The 24768-nt window shown below is 49.1% G+C and overlaps 1 long non-coding RNA gene and 1 pseudogene across 1 annotated transcript in view; both read left to right on the forward strand.

Annotated features, from left to right (window-relative positions):
- LOC146174552 (uncharacterized) overlaps positions 1-15225 on the forward strand; it is a 44149-nt gene extending 28924 nt beyond the window's left edge. Inside the window, exons 4-5 of the long non-coding RNA XR_014701888.1 lie at positions 13543-13579; positions 13853-15225. This is a non-coding gene — a long non-coding RNA (uncharacterized LOC146174552). The remainder of the gene's footprint in view (positions 1-13542; positions 13580-13852) is intronic.
- Positions 1-24768, forward strand: part of LOC146174549 (uncharacterized) — a 342251-nt pseudogene that overhangs the window by 171568 nt on the left and 145915 nt on the right.

The following is a 24768-nucleotide window of genomic DNA, read 5'->3' on the forward strand; positions in this document are numbered from 1 at the left end:
GGGTCGCCAGCAAAAGCAAGTGTTCTTTCTGGCAACATCTTATAAGCCAGTTTCGTCGCAGTTGAAAACATTGTCAGCAGAGAACTGCTGCAACAAAGACTGCAGTTTTCCGTTGCGGTACTGCTAATAACTGCATTGTCGACGGTGCCGCTCTCACGGCACACCTTCTTGAACTTGAGGTCATTCCGATGTTTGAAGTTTCTCAGCCACCCATCTCTAAACTTGAAATCGTCAATGCCCATTTGAAGCGTGAGAGTTTCCTCTTTTTCTTTCAAGACGCCGCCCGAGACCGGCAACCGCTTTGCAGTCATTGAATTAAGCTAAACGATGAGGGCTTCCTCAAGCTTTGGGTGAACACCTTGGCTTACATTCTTTTTTTTTTTTGGCACCAGATGGTTTTTCGGCCGCTTCGAGGACCTTGCCCTTGTTCTTCAGAAAATCCGAGACTGCTTGGAAATGCCGAACTCCTTACCCACGTCAGCCTGCGATCATCGCTCATTACTTGTTTAGTAATGGTGGCTTTCTTCTCCATCGTTAACCGACAGTATTGTTTTCCGGGCTTCGATGCCATCGACGAGGACGGTGTGGGGGCTATCGCGGTCAAGCAAAATCCTCTTGTTGCGAAGTGTCGAAGTACCTAGGCCTAGCGTCACAGAGCACACTTGACACAATATGTAGCACGTAGCAAAGCTATGCACCAGCTTAGCGAAACACCATGTGGTCTGCGATTAGTCTGAGCAATGAAAAGGCAAAACGTACGCGGCGTCGACGGCGCTTCCGGAAACTCTGGAAGAGGCGCTGGTGAACATAGCCAGAGTGGCCAGACCAAATCGGTGTGTGATGGCCAGGTACGGCTAGTTGTTCAAAGCTGTGATATGGTACGCAGACTGGGAGATAGCCAAAATGGCGACTTTGTATGACTTAGTTGCGGTTTCAGACCTTCTTTCACGTCAAAACGTCCGAAATATTAGGTAGCAGGGGGGTTTGAGCGTCCAAAATTTCAGATGCTCGTATACATTCATTCTATGGGGCTCGGGGCGGTGCCGCGAAGATGTCCGGAATATCGGGTATGTCCGAAAATTCGGTCGCTGACTACATGTTGGACATGCGACGGACCATTAAGTATGCGTTTTCATGGAATAAAACCACCCCGGCTCAGTCAAAGCTCACTAGTGAACAGCTTGTGCCATTTTTGGGTAGTTATCACCACTCATCACCGTCATATAAAGCCGACAATGCAAATCCATATTTGGCTTGCTAGAAGTCTTTTGATAGAAATATTGGCAGAGGCTTAGCTCTGCTATGCCTGGATATATGTAGCGTAAAGCGCCCGCTGCAGTGCGCTCTCGGAAGATTCCGTCTTCCGGGCCTCTCGCGGCTGCTCTGGAAAAGTGTCTTGTCGGGACAGTACATCGCGCGCCCCTTGTCGAACACAACCAGCATTTCATTGAACGTACCGGCATTCTATAATTCATCTGCAGGAAACGAAAAGTGCAGTGTCTGTCACTCGCAGAATCCCGCTATCATTCTCACTGTAGACAAGGGGAATTATGAAGAGCATTTCATGATCCAGGGCATGGCGCAGTGGTAAAGCACTGGGATGGGGATCCAAGGGATGGAGGTTCAATTCCCCAGTAGAAGACAAGGTTTATTTTTTTTTTAAGCATCGATTCAATGGTGATTGGGCATGAGACTTCTGGTTGGTCGCTTCGAATTTGGCGGCTCTTGCGCATGCACATAACGGGTGGCACAGATTCATGCGAAACTACTCTGACCCGTGTACTGTATCTTTACGCTGCAAAAAGTTTGATGTTAATGATGCATTGCCATGAGTGGCGGTCTTTTTCTTTTTCAAGCGTAGCCGCTATGCCGCAACAACACACGGAGATTAGTTCTCAGAAAGGTCCATCAAAAGTGAGAATCTCACCAGAAGGAGAAAATTTAAACTTGTTCTACAAATGCAATGCCTGGACTAATCACTATGTGGGCTAGGTGCACGAGAATGATTCCAACATGTTGAAATCGGCGATTTAAAGCATCGATCACGAGTTATTTATTTGAATAGTCGTGGTAATCAATGTTTTAGTGGGGGTGCCTAGTTCTGAGATCTTTTCTTTTTTGCTTTCTTATGTGTTTCTCCAAACATTACACACGCTGCTTTCACTCTGGTATAAATATACATCTAGTTCTTGCATAAATCAGCTTGAGATATTTGGGAATTAATTAGCATTACATTCAGTCTTAATTGTGAAAAATTAGATAGTTTCATCTTGACACATGGCTAGGTAGCCCATCAGATTAAGAATGCAGTGTTGGAAGAGGCTTTTTAATTGACTAAGATTGCTTAATTTTTGCTGCATCAAAGAAACAACATTAAGCTTCTTCATGTACGCGTAATGACATCACAGAAGTGTTTCACACCCAGAAGTAATATCTGTTTTGCACTTTCATGGACGCATATTTGAGTAGCATATCAAGGAATGCCCTGGAGCAACAACGAAGGTTTTGCCATTTGTAGCTACGCTGTTACCACCGTTCGCAAGAAGTTTTGGCAGTGCAGTATCGCTTCACGATGTAAAATTCGAATGTAGGCAGCGTGGACAAGTCAATAGTCTATTAATCTAACATTTTTTGCTTTGAATGCGAACAAATGCACAAAAATCACAGCACAAAGCAGACGCAGCTAACGCGACGGCAGCAGTTGTAAGTGCTGCCGACGCACTAAATTGAACATGGCGTCGCGTAGCACAGTTCGCTGAAGGTCCGATAGATGGCAGCAATTTTGCATGTCTATTGAGGACCTGAAGTTGCCCCAACTGCGCAGTCTAGTGAACAGCAGTGTAGGACTCCTGAGAGACCCCTTAATATTACCGTTACCTTCCCTTAAAGGGAATGTAATGGTTAGCCAAGTTGCGTGTTCTGGGCCCGGTTGGTTGTCAGAGCAAGAACAAGAACGAGGCGTTGGTAACCGGACTTTGAAGTGAGATGGGAAAACTCTTCTGTACAAAATTTACATGGTAGCGTTTTCCGTGGGGAGACTGACTAGAGCAGCAGTCCCCGTTGTACGACCCCCGACACTCGTCCGTTTTTATAGGGTTGAAATCCCTATGTTCCCTAGATGAAAGGCAGGCCAGTTTATGAGGGAGTCTCTGTCACTTCACTTTCCCGCACTCTCACACACATGCAACAACACTGCTTGCACTCGTTGACACTCCCCTCTGTAAGGTTCTGGCTTGCTGGCTTGATGGTGAGGTGGCCGTTTAGACAGCGTAGATGGTGTCAACTGCTTGTCTCCATGCAGGATTGCATCTGGGCTGACACATCGGTCCCGTTCTCATCGGGCTGAATTCAGAGGCCACTTAGCCAAAAGCTGTCCCCGTGGCTCGCCGCGGGAAGAAAGGAAAAAATGCACACCCGCTCTCAGTAGCGAGGCTCGGCACTTGAAGGGACCGGAATTTGGTCGTTTCCCATTTCCCCTCCTTTGTTCCTGTCGTCGACGTGTTGGCTGGACCCTGATAATTGCCGCCGCGTGACGAACAATACCCTTCGGCCTGCTGGTGCCAGGTGCAGTGGCGTCTCACTGGCGCCAATGCTGGGAGCTCATACTAGACGATCAGCCCCCCCCCCCCCCCCCCCCTTGCTTTGGCATGGGAGGGGTCATTGGAACCTGCTTCCCGTCTCGATCTTGTCGCCGGTCTTAACATCAGACGCGGTGTTCTCCGCTCGTCCGATTACAATATCTTGTCCCCTGGCAGGTAGAGGCCTCGTACACCTCATCATGTCCTCCGAAGAGGCCGTATCAGCTGGGCTGGTCTCCGGTTCCCTCTTTTATCCAGAAGTGAGATGCCTGCAGGCCGAAGGTTTCAAGTAGGGCATTAGTGATGTCTGCACAGTACCCCCACCCCTGAAACGCAAGAGCACTGCCATCTCCTGAGCTGTACCAGGCAAAGCCTTAAACTATATGCCGCAAGAGTTCCCCCCCTCTTTCTGGTCACTGTGGGCGTCCGGTGGAGAGCTGCTGAAGAAACTTACGCGGCTGAATTATTCATGCCACTCTGCAATTTTGAATCAAATTTTGGTAATAAATAAGGACCGCAGCTATCATCGCGACCTCCGGACAACGGCTGAAAACGAACGTCGAGAGGTAAACCTACATCATGAAACTACACTAGGCATATGCTAACCTCAAACGATCAGGTGCTGTAAAAGAAATAAAAATTCTGAAAGTAAAATGGGCAAGAAAATTAGATCCCTTTGAGCATAAAAGGGTACACTCAGAGGAGAGCGCTTGGAAGCTGGCACTTTGCCTAGCAGAAAAAGCCTCGGCTGAGACCATCAGCATACCAATTTTTCTTTACCCTACTGTAGCGCACTTCAAAATTATGCCTCTGCAGGACGAAATCTGAATCTCCACGTATCCTCTCGATAACTCCAGTGAAAGATGGTATACCCCCACCGGGAAACAAAATCGGTCTTTACCTGTTCGGGTGCATTCAGGGCTAGCTGGACGACCGCCTCCCTTTGTCGATAGGGCTTCACGAGGTTGTAGTGCTAAATTTTTTCCTCTTTTTGTCTGCCGGGCATCTGTACCACATAGTGTGTTTTCGAAATTTTATCCACAATCTCTGCTGGTTCCTCCCACTGCACATCGTTTGTTTGCTTTGGATTACCCTCTCCCCGAAGCGGTCACAGGTAGTGGACCGACAACATCCACCACAAGGCGCCGGAACGGCTTGCTGATGAGTGGTACAAGTCTCAGAGGTACCTTCTGTTTACCCTGCGATTTTCCCATCCTTTGACAATTGTCACACATCTACAATCCTCTCAATATCTTTAAAACACCCTGGCCAATAAAATTCTCTCAACAGCAGAACCTTTGTTTTCTTGATGGCGAGATGACCAGACCAGCCGCTTCCGTGACACAACTTGAGGATACTTGTCCTATATTTTTGTGACACCGCTAGCTGGTAGTAGTGCAAGCCTTTGGCATGTTTTTATTGCCTGTAGATTATTCCCGCCCGCTCCTTCAGAACAATGTTTCTTGGAATCCTTCACTGACCTGACACTTCGAGTGTCATCGCTTGCCTGTTCAGTCGCTATGTCATCTCGGTGCACTCTCATAAGCTCATGGAGCCGTCCAATTGGGGAGACAACAGAGAGGTTTCAAATTCCTGTTGCCAGTCCCTATCTATCGCTCAAGATACTGTGCGTACACCACTAATGACGTACTGACACGCTCCCAGTGAAACCTTGGCTCCAGGATAAAAGGATTTCGTTGCTTCAATGGTGAACTCTCTTCTTTGTCGGAATCCAGAAACAGCCGATCATATTTTTCTCAACTGCTGGGATGCCGTTTTTCACTGGGACATTCTTAAGTGTACTTTAACTGCCCATAATGCCATATAGTATATGTTTCCTGGCTGTGGATGACTATTGGAGTGCGTGCCCTGCACCATGTTTATGGCCTTGAGGTCATATTCCATGTGGAAAAATGCGTATGGCTGCGCACCACGCTGATGTTGGCATTCACTATGTTAGATTTAACTTTATTGAAAGTGTCATATATGTTCGAGATGTTCTCAAGGCTCAAAAAGAGCCACCATCATGTGTTCTGTGTTCAACGAGTTGGCTATTCTCAAGCGCTTTTAGTAATGCAACAACCAAAGTGTGGTTGTTTTTAGAATGTCTGTTTATGCTTTTCTTTTCGGCTGTGAAATTGAGTCGGCAATAAAGAAGAAAAAAACGTGCATGTCAGTGCACATTAAGAGATCGCAGGAGATCAAAATAATACAGAGCCCTCCACTACGGCATCTCCCATAGCCCGAGTTGCTTTGGGACGTTAAACCTCATAAACAAAACCTAACCTTTGTTAATAATGTTTGTGAAGTACTGTTGGACTGCTGCGAGCAGGTGCAGAATGCTGATATTGTGAGCCTTCTGTGGACCTTCTTTCATTTGCACATGCCATCATCTTCTCTCATTTGTACATACCATCATCATCGTCCCGCGGCTCCGGCGCGTGCCTGGGCTGGTGATCGGATTAAAAACGCTAGACAAGGCTTCGCTGTCCTTGCTGCCACGACCTCGCCGTCTTGACCTAGCCTTCTTCCACAAGTGGTGGAGGTGAGAATTGATCCCCTTGCTGTTTTGTGCCCTGCCTCTCGCTGGAGCTACGTTCCGGTCGCTGTTTACCGCCTGCCACCATCGTTATGTCTACCGAGAGCACCCACGAATCGGCAGGACCCTCTACCTCGGCTGCACCACCCCCTCCGACTGTGCCCACACGACAACGCGACCCGCCGCTGTTCGCTGGTCGTCGCGACGAAGACGTCGATGACTGGCTGGACACCTATGAACGCTGCAGTAACTACAATCGGTGGGACAATGCTCTAAAATTTCTGAATGTTTCTTTCTGTCTCATTGAGGTCGCCAGAACCTGGTTTATTAACCGCGAACCTCACACCACTAACTGGACAACATTCAAGCAGCAGTTCCGCCAATATTTCGCCGACCCAGCAGTTCAGACTGAGGTTGCGAAGAACAAGCTCGCCTCTCGCCTCCAAGGTCCCGATGAGTCGTACGCGTCTTACATAGAGGCCATACTTGCACTCTGCCGGCGTGTTAGTCCCACCATGCCGGAACCTGAACGCGTACACCACATCTTAAAAGGAATTAATTCTGTGGCTTATAATACCCTGATTGCCCAGAATCCTTCTACTGTTGACGCCATTATTGCGACCTGCCAACGCATCGACCAGCTGCAGTCCTCCTGATTGCAGCCCGGCATTGCTACTGGCCCGACCTATGCTGACCTGGATCTACGGGCACTGATTCGAGCCATCATCCGGGAGGAGCTCCAAGCCCTCAAGCCTGTCTGTCGACACGGGTGCGATCATTCTTCCGTACCTTCTAATGACGCCGGTCTCCGCAACATCATTAAAGATGAGCTGGCAACAATCACGCGACCTATGGCGTCCGACCCTCCTGCACCCCGCCCAGCATCGACTTATGCGCACGTCGCAGCATCACCCCCTCCTTTTGTTCCGCCGCCCCAACTGGCATCGCCCTACAATCACATCAATGCCGTGACGACGGCTCAGCCTACGCCACCCTATTACGCACCCTGGAGTCCCTCTCGCCCAGTGTGCTACTACTGTGGAATACGAGGACATATATCCCGCTTCTGCCGTCGACGTATTCAGAACGAGCGGCGTGGTTATGACGCCTTAGAAAGTGACGTACTCTCATATTATCAGCGACGACCTATTTCCAGCCAACCTCGAAGATCATCCCCACCTCCAGAATCCTCGTCTGAGCCTTGTGGAACCCATGCATCCCGACGTCGGTCCCTATTCCCATACCGCCGCTCAGTTTCCCCTCTCCGACCCGCAACAACTCTCCCTGTCCGCCATCCGGAAAAGTGTTGCAGTTTCCGGAGGTCAAACTGCAGTCTGCGAACTTACCTAAAGTCCTCCAGATCGCCCGTATAATGTGATTTCTGTTTTCGCTGAAGGATTACCGGTCGAAGCATTGATTGATACAGGGGCTGCAATTTCTGTCATTCACGCTGATCTGTGCTACCGTTTGCGAAAAGTTACGACACCATATGATGGGCCTGAAGTCCGTGGAGCCAATGACGTCCCTTTGCGCCCTTTAGCAAAGTGCACCGTACGAGTTGTTATTGACGGCGTCCGCCATCATGTGCAGTTTGCTGTGCTCTCACCATGTGCGCATCTGATGATTTTTGGATGGGATTTTTTGTCAACCGCTTCGGCGTTAATTTCTTGTGGCGACCGTGTTATCCATATGACAGACAGCGATTTTTCATCTGAAGTTTCCGAACGCCATCATCCCCTCATTGCCGCCGCTGATACTGTTCTGCCTCCTCAGTGCGAAAAACTGCTTACCGTTGTTTCTGACCACATTGCTGACGGGGACGTACTCATCACACCATCTTATCGTCATCTTGCACGCGGTATCGCCTTCCCGTCTAGTCTTGTGAGGTTCTGCAACGGCTCAGCGACAGTAGCGGCCACTAACACTTCACGTGAATCCCTTGTGCTCCGAAAAGGAACTTCTCTCCCCTGCATGGTGGATGTTCAACCTTTGTCCTTGATGGAGCTCACCGCCCCTCAGCCTCAGCACCGTGCTTCGACAGACGTCTCTCTTCCTGTTCTCACAGACTATTAATCCTAACCTCACGCCGAACCAACTCCAACAACTGCTGACATTGCTTCGACAACACCAAGCCATTTTTGATGCCACTTCCCCACCACTGGGACGGACTAGTGTTGCGCACCATCGCATCATTACTGAAGGTAACTCTATCGTTCGCCGACGGCCTTATCGGGTTTCCCTCTCAGAACGAAAAGTAAATGACATGCTCCATCGCAATATTATTCGTCCCTCGACAAGTCCATGGTCCTCCCCAGTAGTGTTAGTTAAAAAAAGGACGGCTCGGTACGCTTTTGTGTTGATTACCGCGCACTCAACAAAATTACCCGCAAAGATGTATACCCAATGCCAAGAATTGATGACGCCCTTGACTCTCTCCAAGGCACCGAATATTTCTCGACTTTGGACCTCCGCTCAGGTTATTGGCAAATACCTATGCACGAGGACGATAAAGAAAAAACCGCTCTCGCAACTCCCGATGGCCTTTACGAATTTAATGTTATGCCTTTCGGACTTTGTAACGCACCAGCGACATTTGAAAGGATGATCGATACTGTGCTTCATGGCCTAAAATGGAGAACCTGTTTATGTTACTTTAATGATATTGTCATCTTTTCGTCAACTTTTAACAACCATCTCACGCGCCTGAATGAGGTCCTCACGTGTCTCGCTTCAGCGGGCCTTCAGCTCAACACCAAGAAGTATCACTTTGCACAGAAGGAAATTAAAATATTGGGCCATCTAGTCAGTCATGACGGCATTCGTGCAGACCCTGAAAAAATCATTGCGGTCTTGAAATTTGCTCGTCCACAACTGACTACAGAATTGCGCAGTTTTCTCGGCCTGGCGTCTTATTTCCGGCATTTTATAAAGCATTTTGCAAGTATTGCTGCTCCACTTCATCAACTACTTAAAGCACGCAGCCCTTTCGTGTGGACTGAACAGTGCGAAGCTGCTTTTAATAACCTGAAGCACGCCCTCACATCAGACCTTGTTCTTGGCCACTTCAGTGACAGCGCTCCAACCATCCTGCACACTGATGCCAGTGGTCTCGGTCTTGGCGCTGTACTTCTGCAGCGCGATGCAACTTCGCGTGAGAAAGTGATTGCCTTTGCCAGTCGGACTATGACTCCAGCTGAGAAGAACTACACTATTACCGAGCAGGAGTGCCTTGCCGTCGTCTGGGCTGTCCAAAAGTTTCGCCCTTACCTATACGGTCGGCACTTCACAGTTGTGACCGTCACCATGCTCTTTGCTGGTTGTCTTCGCTCAAAAATTTGACAGGCCGACTTGGCCGTTGGATTCTACGCCTGCAAGAATACAATTTCGACGTCCCTTATAAATCGGGTCGCCAACACCCAGACGCCGACGCTCTTTCTCGCTGTCCACTTTCGGAATCGGCTTGCTGTTTTTCTTCCCCAATGCATTTCCACCTATGACCACAGCCGACCATCTCTTTCCCCGACGTATATCACAACAGTTTCATTTGACGACTCTGAGAACAAACGCTCTCCGCTCACAGCAATTAGCCGATGCCTACTGCCGTCCCATCATCGACCGCCTTATTGGCGCTTCGGACCCACCCAATGCTCGGCTTCACGGACAACTTCGCAATTTCAAGCTCGAAGATGGCATCCTACTCCGCTTCGTGTATTGCCCTGATGGAACTCGCTGGATCCCAGTCGTGCCGCGTGTGCTTCACCCACGTATAACTGGCGGCTCTCCACGATGACGCTACTGCAGGTCACCTTGGTGTTGACAAAACCTACGACCGCGTGAAAAAACGATTCTTTTGGCCTGGCCTATCTTCCAGCGTTGCCAAATACGTCGCATCCTGCCCTTTATGCCGTCACAAACGGCCGACTTCTTCACCCGCTGGCCTTCTACAACCTGTTCCCTGTCCCGCCACGCCATTCGACGTAGTCGGCATCGATTTATATGGTCCCCTACCTCTCTCCGATGGGGGTAACCATTGGATTATAACAGCTGTCGACCACCTTACACGCTACGCTGAGACAGCACCTGTACCGACCGGTTCCACTCAAGAAGTAGCAAATTTCTTTTTGCGGTCAATTGTATTGCGTCATGGCGCTCCTCGGGTGCTCCTAAGTGACCGCAGGACGGCCTTCTTATCGACAGTCGTTGCCAAAGTTCTTTACGCGTCATCCACCCTTCATAAGACAACCTCGAGCTACCATCCCCAGACTAACGGCTGACTGAGCGATTTCACCGCACCTTATCGGATATGATCTCCATGTACATCACACTGGATCATCGAAATTGGGACACTATTCTACCATTCGTCACTTTCGCCTACAACACAGCAGTACAGCGGACTACCGGTTATTCTCCATTTTTGTCGTTTATGGCCGTCCTCCCACTACAATTCTCGACGCCTCCTTCTTCTCTACGCCCGACTACTCCACATCGGTACCTACCTAGTTCTTATCTCGTGTGGCCAGATGCCGTCATCTTGCCCGCCTCAACACAGCAGCGTGCCAGGAAGACCGCAAGAGTCGCTACGATTCTACGCATCGCGTGATCTCTTATCGTCCCGGTGACGAAGTACTGCTTTATACTCCACTGCGCACCCCTGGCCTTAGTGACAAATTCCACCACCGCTACCTTGGTCCCTACAAGATCATCAGCCAAACTTCTCCAGTTAACTACAAAGTCACGCCTGTTGATCCCCCGGCCGATTGACGCCACCGTGGAACTGAAATTGTCCATGTTTCTCGCTTGCAACCGTTTGCGCGCTGCGGTACATCGGTTAGTTAGGAGCGGCCAAGCTGGCCGCTTCCGACCCCCGGAGCAGATTGTGTGAGCCTTCTGTGGACCTTCTTTTATTTGTACATGCCATCATCTTTTTCCATTTGTACATACCATCATCATCGTCCCGCAGTGCCGGCTCCGGCGCGTGCCTGGGCTGGTGATCGGATTAAAAACGCTAGACAAGGCTTCGCTGTCCTTGCCGCCACGACCTCGCCATCTTGACCTAGCCTTCTTCCACAATATTACCGCTTCTTCTAAGGAACATACATTTTCTTACATTTTCGTTGCTTGTCTTGGCTTTGCTGTCGCTTAAATAATGACATTTCATTGTTTTCTTATTCATTGTGCTCCAGTAACAAAGACAGATCTTATTCAGAGAATGGGCAAAAAGAAAATTCCTTTTCCTGAATTTATTTTACATGAGGTACTTCCACAAGAAGCAGTTAAAAAGACAAATTTATGTACTGAGAGAAATTTTGCCTTGTCTCGCTGCTTCCTGTTGCAACATTGAGTTTTGTAGTGGATTTCAGAAGTGCATAGAGCAATTCTTTTTGTTCTATCTTGGGAACGTTTTCATGCTATATAATTTAAACTCCAAATTGTGTTAGTGTTCTCTCATGACATGCTGCAGCAAATGCGTATAGTTGTACAGTCATGTACAAGCTATTTTCAGACAGGATGGCATATGCAAACTACATTTAGCATCATACGGGGGCTAAAGGTTCTAGACGATAACCAGAATACAAACACAAAAGGGCGCAGAGGTGCACCTGGAGTGATATTGGTGTTAAGTGCGCCAAGGGACGTTCTCCTCGTTTCGTCCTGTAGCAATGTGCTTGTATACTTTTGGCTGGCACAAAAATAAATTTTCATCGTGTTGTCACTAGCTTTGCAAATGTTTCTTAATGCATCCCCTCAGGCTTTGCTGCAACATTTCAGGTTAACTTAGTTTGTCCATGACTTTACACAACATGACTGGTCGCAACAGTAGTGGGCTTTGTGCTCTGGGGATAATAAAATGTGTGCATACATGTTTATCACGTGTAGAAAACTGAAATTTCATGGCATTCTTTTAATACCTTACAGTGAATCCGTAGCATTCCTGGGCATCATTTAAGTGAACACAAGTGCATGACAGAATGTTCCTTTGTATATTTCTATGGTTGAGGGTGGCATGGATGAAAACTAAAGGTTAGGCTACTTGTGATATAAATACCTAAAAAACTTTGTGATTGAATATCTGCCACCGTAGCTTAGTTGTAGAGCAGTGCATTTGAGTGGAGGTCTTGGGTTCGGATCCCATACATGCCATGTAGCAGTGATTTCTTCTGCTTTTCAATTGTTTATATTTCAAATAAATGTTTACGCTAATTTTTCAATAATAAACACTCCAAATAAATGAAATATGTTTTTGTTTTCACTTTCAGTGACTGCCTTGTTTATAGTTTCTAGATGGGCTGAAGGTCCAGGATAGAATAAAGGGGAAAGTATGGATGCAGAGTAAGGAGAACTGAACAAGGGTAGCGGGAGCCTCAGTTGCAACTGAAGCCAATGTTTCGACAAGGGGAATTGTCAGAATGTTGCCTTGGCTTGCGAACTGTGGCTGCCCCTCAAACCTTGTGTGGTTCCTGCGTATATATATGCTGAAGTTATTTGAAGTAAATGCATAGTGAATAAACCATGTTTAGTGTACCTTTACCGCTATGCTTAGTACTATATATACTGTTTCATTAGAGAATTTTTGCAATCAAGCTTGGTCTCTGTTATGTTTTGCCTTGTTTTCATGCTGCAACATATAAGCATATGATGTGAGACATGTTACTGCAGGCTGCATCAGCAAAAACACGAAATATAATTCAAAAGGCCATGAGGATGAATTTACAGGAGATGATGTTGATCTAAATAGTTGTTGATTGAAGAGCAGAAGAAAAGCGTTACCCTCATGCAGAACCTCAAGCAAGTACAGGGGGAAAACGTAAAGCTGCAAGGCCGCCATGATCGGCTCGAAAATGTCTTTTGGAACAAATTAGGTGAGGGATAAGCTTGCATTATCAAGATGGGGCTGTCTGGGCTGATTGCAGTATGCAAGCACTTGTATAGGCATGAGTGGCTTCATCCAATGTGGACATATGCTGTATTGCAGTGCTATGTTAGGATGCAGTTTTAAGAAAACGAAACTTGGACACAAACTTAATTCTTGTTAGCATCGCACTCTAAGTTTTACTGGTACAGTTCTAGGTGCACAAACTTTGCTGTTTGTCTTTGTACTTGTAAATGTTCTGCCCTGCTACTTCATTGTTGTACTTCAACAATTGGGTGACAGAAAGGCATCAGTGTCAGGTATCTCATGCATAAACACTTGAATTTGAGAGCTGTAATAATTTTAAGTTTAAAGAGCTACTGACTATCGGTTGAACAATTTATAGAAACAAGTGTAGTGCTTAGATCCCGCATTCAAGATGGTCTCTGCAAGATCTTAGAACCATGCGTAGCCTGAAAATGTATAAGAATTCAAGCCCTTTTGTTATAAGCGCAAGAAATGTGAAATATTTGGCATAGTATGGTTCTAATGGTGTGTCTGTGTTTTATATGCAGGGCCCTGGATGGCAGCATGTTGCAGTAATTGCCCAAGGTACGTATAAAGGAAGTTGTATGAGTATAAAAAAACTTTTTTGTGGAAGATGAGAACTAGATGTTGCAATTGCACACACATATCTAGTCTTCTGAATTCTGAAGTCTACTCATGTCGCACAAAGTATGAACCAGAACGTTTGCTTTTGTGCTCATAAAAGGGAGCCAACCATTTTCTTGATTACAAGAGTAGGTGGTATGAAAGAGATAACGACTGCGTCTCGTGTGAAATTTTTCACAAGCAAACGAGGCAAACTCGTGGTCTCTGGTGCAGGACAAAAAGGGAAAGCCGCCGCGCCTAAAGGTTCGGGAGCAACACCCCCCAGCCGGGCGTGTACAACGAGGCAGTGGCAGAGATGGCGCCGCTTTCGATGCTCGGCAGAACAGTGCTGGGCAGAGGTGCAGCTGGAGACTGAACCACAGCCACAGCTGTACATTCAACACATGCAGCCTCCAGAGACGCCGCAGCTGGGCCTGCTGAGTTTAGGGCGGCCGTCTCTCGAGGGTGGAAAATTTCCGGCATCACACTTCTGTGCAAGCGACATGCAGCAGAAGCACAAATCGCTGCCTACCATAACTCATTCGAGCAATTTTCACGCTGCTCAAGAAGCGCAGATGCAGCGGCTCATCGAGCGCTCGGGGAGGGGAAAGCAGGCAGTGCAAGCAGCACACACAGGCGGAAGTTTCGAAACGATGCCCCCCAGACAGCAACCACTGCTGTGCCCACACGAACTGCATACAAGACTGCAACCACCAGCTTTAGAAAAATTTGCGTCAACACAAGTGCTGCCGCCTCCAGAGGTACCGATGCCGCGACCGCCACTGCAACCGCGGGGAGGCCTGGCACCGCCTAAAGAATGGCTGTCCAGAGATCAACACGCTTCACGACGTGAGCTGCTGCAAGACCAAACCCAGCTCCTAAGTGAAATGCCGTTAAGATCAGAAAGACACAGTTCACACCCAGCATTCTTATCGCAGCAAGAGACATTGCCCCCATCATGGCAGGCAATGCTATCACAGCAGGAGCAGCTGCAGCACCAAGAGCATTCGCCAGGGCTGCGCTGGAGACATTTCTTTGGTGGCCTTGTGGCAGAACATTCGCCTCGCATTCGGGAGGTACTGGGTTTGATCCCTGGTGCCACCGGGGTACCCACACTGATGAAAATTTTGAGTGCATGTGTTAGACCATTTCCAAATTTTTCCTAAATCTTGTCAGTAATAATTTGATACAGTAATTGTTTTGTTTGTAGGGCACTGTTGTTAGTTTTCTCACATTACTGCTCCTGAAGTGATAACCTCGAGCTGAGCTGATAGCTTTTTGTCAGGGAGGCTATCATAGTAAACAATGTTGGAAATAATTTGATTTGACACTACATGAGCCAGTAACATTTTCAACTTGAGTGTTCTATAAGTGGCATTTCTGACTTGTATTGTTGATTGATGTCTCAACTGTCGAATGCAAAACTGATACATTGTGCGTGCAAACTGGTTTATTGCACATATTTATTTTTCGTGCCATCTTTTGTGCTGCAAAATTTTGGTAATCAACATTTGCGCGGCCTTTTAAACAGCCTGAAGATTTCATATCTGTTGTTTCAATAAAATAATTTCAATCATTGCACGAAGCGTGAATAAATAAATATGTCATATATAGATACTTGTCAGGTTTACAATACCAAGATTTCATCTGTTGCCAACTCAAACATAAAACCACAGGACTTTAAGGCATTGCAGCAGCGAAGGTAGGTCGGAAAACAGATATAGACCTGCAAATCATGCTTATCGATCGTCGAACTATGAATGTACGTTCATTCGACAGTGCTCAATTTAACTTTGGCGCAGAAACATCTGCATATCTCAGCGAAGGCATACTGGAAAAGTAGAAAAAAATTGAACAGACGTTGCGGCGGCAGCTACGAACCGTGCGAGCCAGTTCATATTTACGATGGTGGCCATGTAAGCACTCAAAAACTAAAGCGAAATCTAGCAGCCCGGCCGCAGCACGGGTTGCGCGCCAGCTTTGAATGTCATTTGAGGGAGCATGCTGCTGGACAATGCGATGCCTGGGCATGCCAATCGGGACGCTAGAACCGTCCGGGTGTCTGCAAAACGATTGTACACCTCTTCTGTACCACGTCCTCAAGCGGACAGAAATCGTGCAGACTGCAGGCTTGCGGAATCGGTCGAAAAGCAAACATACAGTGGCCTTTAGCTGTGCGTGGCATCGTTGTGTATGGGGAAAAGGGGATGCATGTGGCTGAGCCGATGCCGACCGTTTGGACCATTGACACCCCTCTGTGAATGCACCACAACACTTTGGCCCACGCTTCCCATAGACAGTATCTCCGGGTTGACCCATCCGGATGAAATTGGCAGTTGCCTTTTCCTGTTCTCCCCTCCATCTTTCACTTTCCTATTTCTTTTCTTACAACTGTCATGTCTTCTACCTTCACTTCCAGGCGGCAAGGGTTAACCTTATGTGGTATAACCACCCTGAGTTATGAAGGAAAGAAGCCAACAGTCGGCGAGGCCAAGAAAAGTGGTGGGGATGGTACTTTATGTATTTTTTTAAAATGTTTACTTGGATAATCACAGAAATTGGTAATATAATCTGTTTAGGGGAAAGATAATTAAACACAAAGTAGAAAAAAAAACGTGCCGATGGTGGGGACCAAACCCACTACCTCCGAATATCGCGTCCAGTGCTCTTCCAACTGAGCTACATCGGTCGCTGTCCCCCCTGCTACTTGCTTGGGTATTTATGTTGTCTGTATACGAACCTTGAGAGTTCACCAGCGCCACCCTCAACCATAACGGCGGACGTGGAATGTCCTTTGTTACCGCCAGCGTCACGTAGAACGTGATCATGAGCGAGGGCGAAGCTGCTAAAACCCTCTTACGCTACCTATGGCTTCAAGACTGCCAGAACCGAGACTCCCGTAGGCTACAAGCAGATAAATTAAGGGGAAATGGGGGTACTCGTTATAATACATGAGGGAAAGAAGCCAACAGTCGGCGGGGCCAAGGAAAGCGGTGGGGATGGTACTTTATGTATTTTTTTTTAATGTTTACTTGGATAATCACAGAAATTAGTAATATAATCTGTTTAGGGGAAAGATATTTAAACACAAAGTAGAAGAAAAAACAACGTGCCGATGGTGGGGACCGAACCCACTACCTCCGAATATCGCGTCCGGTGCTCTTCCAACTGAGCTACATCGGTCGCTGTCCCCCCTGCTACTTCCTGTCCCCCCTGCTGAGGCTCGCGCTCCCAATGGGTCGACCATTAGGGCCTCTGACTGAGGCGGAGAGCTCGAGCCCCTTGTCGAGGAGGAACTGCTGCACTGAGTCGAGGGCTCATTGCAGGGCTAGCCTGCCTGAGACCAGGGGCCAGATCTCGCGACGGTTCCGTTCGGGAACTGGTTCCTTTCGCCGCTCCTAATTGGCTGCTGCGTTACATCCGGCGTGACCCCCAAAACTTCTGGAGGCGGCTCCACGTTTTTCGCCTACGTCACGGAGCGGCACGGGGCGGGGCCACCGCTCCGAAAGGAACCGTTTTGCCGGCCGGCGCAGGAACCGCGACGAGTTGGTCTGCTTCGAGATGGAACCGCTCTGCGCTCGCTGTGGCGCCTCATGGCCGTAGTCAAGCGACGGTGCGCGCCGCGCAGCTGCTTGAGTACGGCCGTGGTATCATTTTTTTTTTGTGTGTCTTTTTTGGGCAGCGCTTTGCAGGTTTAGTAAACTGACGCAGTAAAAAAAAAGAAAAACGAGACAACGCCTTCTACATGTCGCAGGAGGTTTTGCGGCAACACTGGCTAAGGCTGCGTGCCGATCGCGAAGCGAAGTGGGGACGAAGGGGTATGCCGGGCTGCCGTCAGAAGCAAAGGTGCTCTACGCGCTTCGATCGCTACTTAGCGATCGGGAGCTCGGCCAACAGCAGTGCGACCATTTGAATCCGACAGTCGTAGAGACAAATAATTCGCGTCCCTAAGTGCGGACTGAGTTTTCCCTCCTTCTACATCAGCGGAAGAGGAGCAGACGGTGGCTGACTGGGTCGAGTGCAGTCGGATTCCATGTGTCATCGGCTGCGTCCTACATTGACAGCTATTCACGGAAAGGTTGCGCATACTCACGACGCTTGAGCGGCCGATAAGGCTATGGACGCTGCCCCGCTACATAGGCAGGCGCGGACGCGCCGGCGCGGTGCCGGTATCAAGCAGCTCGTTCGTACTCGCAACGGCGGCAGCAACTCCTCCGTCAAAGAGCTATCGTGATTCGGACTGCATACTACGGGCGTTGTAGACATCGTTATTAGGATATTTGCCACTCTGTGCGGAAGGCAGAACTTACAAAAACTTCACAGCGAGCGAGAAAGCAGACGACGCCGCCACGCGCGCAGCACCATCTAGCGGCGAAGAAAGGTACTCATGAGCCAAGATAATTGCTTGGCAGTTGTTAACAGGATGCTTCTGAGAATATTTCAGTCTATTATTCACTAGTTTGCATTACCATGGAATTATTAGATTTATTTCGTGCTTAACACCACTTTGGTACCAGAAAAAGCCACATGCTCGTGATGGACACGCCTACGATCTGGGGCCATCGCTGATTGGCCGCTGTCTTTCCCGTCTTCGCCGTGAGGTGGCGCCGGTGTCTTGCTGACGTCAAATTGACGTCATCTTGAAAGAGAACGGTTCCCGAAAGGAACCTCCGCTGGATACGGCCCTAGCTGTCTCCTTGGGACCCGGACCCAGAGCGCCCCGTCATCGGCATGGACAAAGGTCAGCACCCTGATGACGACCGTGTTTGATGGCACTCGGGAGGCCAGCCAGGAGCAGGTTGAACAGGAAGGGGCTGAGAACAGAGTACTCCGGTGTTCATGGGGCGAGGCAAGCTGAGGGTCTGTCCAACCCGGACCTGCAAAGAATGATTGGGAAGAAAGGCCGTTATGAAATGCCGCAGGTTACCTGTGACCACCAGCTCGTCGAGTGCCCGTTTGGATCACCTGATGTGTTAGGTGGTCAAAGGCGGACTGAACGTCCAGGAGGGCGAGCAGGGCGACATCTCCCACGTGCTTTGCTCCTCCCGGGTGGACACATCTGCAATGGAGTCTGCGGTGCACCTGTGTCTCCGGAACCCGGACTGGCTTTCAGGGAGTTTTTCACCCAGGCAATCGAAGAGACACTCCAAGGCCACGGACTCTATGGCCTTGCAGGCAGCGGACGTCAGGGACACTGGGCTTTTTTGCTTTGTGGATGGGGACCACGATTGCCGTGGTTCAGCTCTTGGGAGGAGTATTGCTTTCCCAGATCTCATTGAACACTTGCAGGAGGCGGGCCTGGTGTCCAGGTTGCATAGCATCTGGAGGGTGACCCCATCTACTCCTGGGGCTGTCTTCCTTGGGCGGTTGAAGGCCAGAAGCAGCTCGGTGGTAATGAGATCTGAGCACTGGAAAGCGATCTTGGAGATTACTGCAGCAGGGTGGGAGTGACGGCTCTAATGCTCTAGTATCTGAGGTCTGGGTTGAGGGTCGAGGACTGGGTGGGCGGCCTTGGACAGGTGGTCTGCCAGCTCTTCGGCTAACACCTGGTCAGACACCCCTCTGGAAATGGCTGCTCCTAGGACAGGGTGACGGTTAACAGTCACCTGGAGGAGAGATTGAAGGAGTCGCCATGCTGTCGCTGACTGCCGGGCGATCTGCAGCTTGTGGCAGATGCTGGCCCAGCCTTCCCGTGCACGTCGGTAGGCCTGTCGGCGGCAGCAGGCATCGACCTTCTGCCATTTGGTCCAGTCCTGTAGAAGCCCTGTCCGCTTGACCGCGCGTTCCGCCCTTTGCCTTGCTGCTGAAGGCCCAGAAGCCTGAGGTCATGCACCGGGGTCAGTCTGGGGCATGACCGGGCACGGTGGCACTCGGCACATTCTCCCAGGAGGGCCAGGAAGTCGCCTGCATGTGGAATGCCTTTGGTCAGCTCCCTGAACCTCGTTACGTGATACACCCTCTCTCTCTGTCGACCCTGCTTGGTAGGTGTCAGGTAGATGGGGAAGTGGTCGGTGCCCAGGAAGTCAGCTGCTCGCTCCCAGTTGAAGAAGCAGGCCTCCGTCTGCAGGGCCAGGTCAAGGATGGACGAGCGTCGAGGTCTGATGAAGGCTGGGGCCGTGGGCTTTAGGAACCGCTGGCCAGCAGCTGAGATGGCATCCAGCAGCTTCTTGCCCCTGGCTGAGGATGTCCGGCTGCCTCAGGCCCTGTGGTGTGAGTTGAAATCGCCACAGATTACAGCATCATTACTTCATGCAGGGCTGTGAGGCAGGAAGAGTCTCATGGCATGTCGGGGGGACGTAGATCGAGGCCATCGAGGTGTCCGTATGTTGAAGACGGACTCGAATGGCACAGATGTCGAGGTTTCCCAGGTCCTTGGCAGCGGCAGCCGTGTGCAGGATGGAGTTGCGCACATAGATGGCTGTGCGGGGTCGGTGCTGAGGAAGGGTTGGGTCCAGACATTGGGCGTCTGCGCATGTCTCGAGGGCACAGCAGAACAGGCCACAATAACCAGTGTAGCCTGGCAGGTGAGCAGGTATCTTGGTCTCCTGAAGTGCCAGGATGTCGAAGTCCAGTGTTCCCTGTAAAATCAGATCTCGTAAATCAGCCAGGCGAGCAAGTAGGAAATTCACATTCCACTGGATGACGCATGGCCTCTGTGGTTTCTCTGGCTCACCATGACTAAGGAGAGATAGAAAAGCTATAGATGTGTGAAATCCGGGGCGTTGTGCTTACGGTAACTGAGACATACCTAAAGGGCAGAGCCCAATATGTAATTATTAACAATCATATATCGAGAAAATTGGAGATCCAAGGCGGAGTCCCTCGAGGATCAATTCTGGGCCCTTTACTATTTCTAGTATACGTTGAGACATAACTGTGATAAGAGGATTCCCTCAGCTAGTCGAGCAAGTAGGAAATTCACATTCCACTGGATGACGCATGGCCTCTGTGGTTTCTCTGGCTCACCATGACTAAGGAGAGATAGAAAAGCTATAGATGTGTGAAATCCGGGGCGTTGTGCTTACGGTAACTGAGACATACCTAAAGGGCAGAGCCCAATATGTAATTATTAACAATCATATATCGAGAAAATTGGAGATCCAAGGCGGAGTCCCTCGAGGATCAATTCTGGGCCCTTTACTATTTCTAGTATACGTTGAGACATAACTGTGATAAGAGGATTCCCTCAGCTAGTCATGTATGCAGATGATACATATTTTTTATTGGAGCAACAAAAGGGTGTCTAGAAAAAATGGCTAATGATTACTTATTAAAACTCCACGTGGTTGCAAGCCAATTGTATAGGCCTAAATGTAACAAAATCTAAATATGTAATTTTTAAGCCCGTCAGTAAGCGAGACCTCACCTCATTAGCATCAAATATGCAGGTACCCTGCTGGAGGAGGTCCCTGAGAAGAAATTTCTGTGGGTTTGGTTTAGCAGTGATCTTTCATGGAACACCCACATAGCCTCAAGTCTGATTTGTCACGAGTTACAGGTCTTTACAGAAGTCAACACTTAATCCCATCTTGGTTGAAACAAGCTCTGTATTACTCTCTTTTCTACTCAAGAATAACCTGTTGTACATTAGTCTGGGACACTACTGATCATAATTACAAAAATAAAATTACATTACAAACGATTACGTATATGTGAAAATTATCATGATGAGAAACAAACTAAGAACTCACCCACTCTTTCTGAAATACAATAAACTGAAGGCAGACAAGGTTTACTACTTTAAGCTGCTGCACAAGATACATATAAATTGTTTACACGACACTCCTACAGACAGATTAAGCTTGTACACAATCAGGGATTCTAAAATAAAGATGCCTATAACCATATTGTACCTACATATTGTGAGCCCTTCACGGATCTTTCATTTGTACATACTGTGGTCTTCTTCCTCTTGTACATACCATCATCATCGTCCCGCGGCTCCGGCACACGCTTGGGTTTTGTCCATCGGAATAAATGCCAGACACGGCATCCTTTGCCTTGCCGTCTCGACCTGGCCTTCTTCCACAAGTGGTGGAGGTGAGACTTTATCCCCTTGCCGATTTGTGCCCTGCCTCTCGCTGGAGCTACGTTCCGGTCGCTGTTTACCGCCTGCCACCATCGTTATGTCTACCGAGAGTACCCACGAATCGGCAGGACACTACCTCGGCTGCACCACCCCCTCTGACTGTGCCCACACGACAACGCGACCCGCCGCTGTTCACTGGTCGTCGCGATGAAGATGTCGATGACTGGCTGGACACCTATGAACGCTGCAGTAACTACAACCGGTGGGACGATGCTCTAAAATTTCTGAATGTTTCTTTCTACCTCATTGAGGTCGCCAGAACCTGGTTTATTAACCGCGAACCCCACACCACTAACTGGACCACATTCAAGCAGCAGTTCTGCCAATATTTCACGGACCCAGCAGTTCACAAGCTCGCCTCTCGCCTCCAAGGTCCCGATGAGTCGTACGCGTCTTACATAGAGGCTATACTTGCACTTTGCCGGCGTATTAGTCCCACCGTGTCGGAACCTGAATACGTACACCGCATCTTGAAAGGAATTCTGTGGCTTATAATACCCTGATTGCCCAGAATCCTTGTACTGTTGACTCCATTATTGCGACCTGCCAGCGCATCGACCAGCTGCAGTCCTCCTGATTGCAGCCCGGCATTGCTACTGGCCCGACCTCTGCTGACCTGGATCTGCGGGCACTGATTCGAGCCATCATCCGGGAGGAGCTCCAAGCCCTCAAGCCTGTCTGTCGACAGGGGTACGATCATTCTTCCGTACCTTCTAATGACGCCGGTCTCCGCAACATCATAAAGATGAGCTGGCAACCATCACCCGACCTATGGCGTCCGACCCTCCTGCACCCTGCCCAGCATCGACTTACGCGCACGTCGCAGCATCACCCCCTCCTTTTGTTCCGCCGCCCCAACTGGCATCGCCCTACAAACACATCAATGCCGTGACGACGGCTCAGCCTACGCCACCCTATTACGCACCTTGGCGCCCCTCTCGCCCAGTATGCTACTACTGTGGAATACGAGGACATATATCCCGCTTCTGTCGTCGACGCATTCAGAACGAGCGGCGTGGTTACGACGGCTTCGAAAGTGACATACCCTTATATTATCAGCGACGACCTATTCCCAGCTCACCTCGTCGATCCTCACCACCGCCGGTATCCTCGTCTGAACGAAGTGGTGCCCATGTATCCCGAGGCCGGTCCCTTTTCCCATACCACCGCTCTGTTTCTCCACTTCGACCAGCAAAAACTGTTCCTGTCCGTCATTCGGAAAACTAAGCGATGCAGTTTCCGGAGGTGAAACTGCACTCTGCGAACTTGCCAAAAGTCCTCCTCATCGCCCGTACAATATGATTTCCGTTTTAGCTGAAGGATTACCGGTCGAAGCTTTGATTGACACAGGGGCTGCAATTTCTGTTATTCGCACTGATTTGTGCACCGTTTGCGGAAAGTAACGACACCGTATGATGGACCTGAACTTCGTGGAGCAAATGACGTCCTTCTACATCCTTCAGCAAAGTGTGCAGTTCGAATTGTTATAGACGCCGTCCGCCACCATGTTCAGTTTGCTGTGCTTTCACCGTGTGCGCATCCAATGATTTTTGGATGGGATTGTTTGTCGACCGCTTCAGCGTTAATTTCTTGTGGCGACCGTGTCATTCATATGACAGACAGTGATTTTTCATCTGACATTTCTGAAGGACGTCATTCCCTCATTGCCGCAGTTGATACTGTATTGCCTCCACAGTGCGAAAAGCTTGTTACCGTTGTTTCGGAGCACATCACTGAGGGGGATGTACTGATCGCACCATCTCATCATCATCTTGCACGTGGAATTGCCTTCCCATCAAGTCTTGTACAGTTCCGCAGCGGCTCAGCGATAAGAGCTGCCACGAACACATCCCGTGAATCCCTCGTGCTGACTAAAGGAACTTCCCTGCCATGCATAGTGGATGCTCACCCTATGTCCATGATGGTGCTCACCGCCCCGCTACCTCAGCAACGTGATTCATCGCATGTCTCTCTTCTCATGCTGTCGAAGACAATCAGTCCGGACCTCATGCCGCACCAACGCAGAGAATTGCTGGAATTGCTTCAAGCCCATCAAGCCATTTTTGAAGCCACTTCCCCACCACTGGGACGGACTACTGTTGCACACCACCGCATCATTACTGAAGGTAACTCGATCGTACGCCGACAACCTTATGAAGTTTCTCGGAACGAAAAGTAATCGAAGAAAATGTGAATGACATGCTCCGTCGCGATATTATTCGTCCATCAACAAGCCCATGGTTCTCCCCAGTAGTATTAGTTAAAAAAAGAACAGATCGGTACGATCTTGTGCTGATTATCGCGCACTCAGCAAAATTCCCCGTAAACATGTCTACCCGATGCTGCGAATAGATGACGCCCTTGACTCTCCAAGGCGCCGAATATTTCTCGACCTTGAATCGCCGCTCAGGTTATTGGCAAATACCTATGCATGAGGGCGAGAAAGAAAAAACTGCTTTCGCAACTCCGGATGGACTTTACGAGTTTAATGTTATGCCCTTCGGCCTGTGTAACGCACCAGCGACATTTGAAAGAATGATTGATACGGTACTTCGTGGCCTAAAATGGAGAACCTGTTTATGTTACTTGGACGACATTGTTATCTTTTCGACAACTTTTAACGACCATCTCACGCTCCTGAATGATGTCTTTCTTCAGCGGGCCTTCAGCTCAACACCAAGAAGTGCCACTTTGTACAGAAAGAAATTAAAATATTGGGACATCTGGTTAGCCATGACGGCATTCGTCCAGACCCTGCTAAAATCAACGCGGTCTTGAACTTTCCTCGGCCTGGCGTCATATTTCCGAAGTTTCATAAGGCATTTCGCAACTATTGTGGCGCCACTTCATGAACTACTTAAAGCACGCAGCTCTTTCGTGTGGACTGAACAGTGCAACACTGCTTTTACCGACCTAAAGCACGCTCTCACATCAGATCCCGTTCTTGGCCACTTCAGCGACAGCGCTCCTACCATCCTGCACACTGATGCCAGTGGTCACGGTCTTGGCGCTGTCCTTCAGCGTGATGCAACTTTGCGTGAGAAAGTCATTGCCTTCGCCA

Source organism: Amblyomma maculatum, chromosome 11 (genome assembly GCF_055883805.1).
Source record: "Amblyomma maculatum isolate TAMU_Amacu chromosome 11, ASM5588380v1, whole genome shotgun sequence".
In the NCBI taxonomy this organism is placed as follows: domain Eukaryota; kingdom Metazoa; phylum Arthropoda; class Arachnida; order Ixodida; family Ixodidae; genus Amblyomma; species Amblyomma maculatum.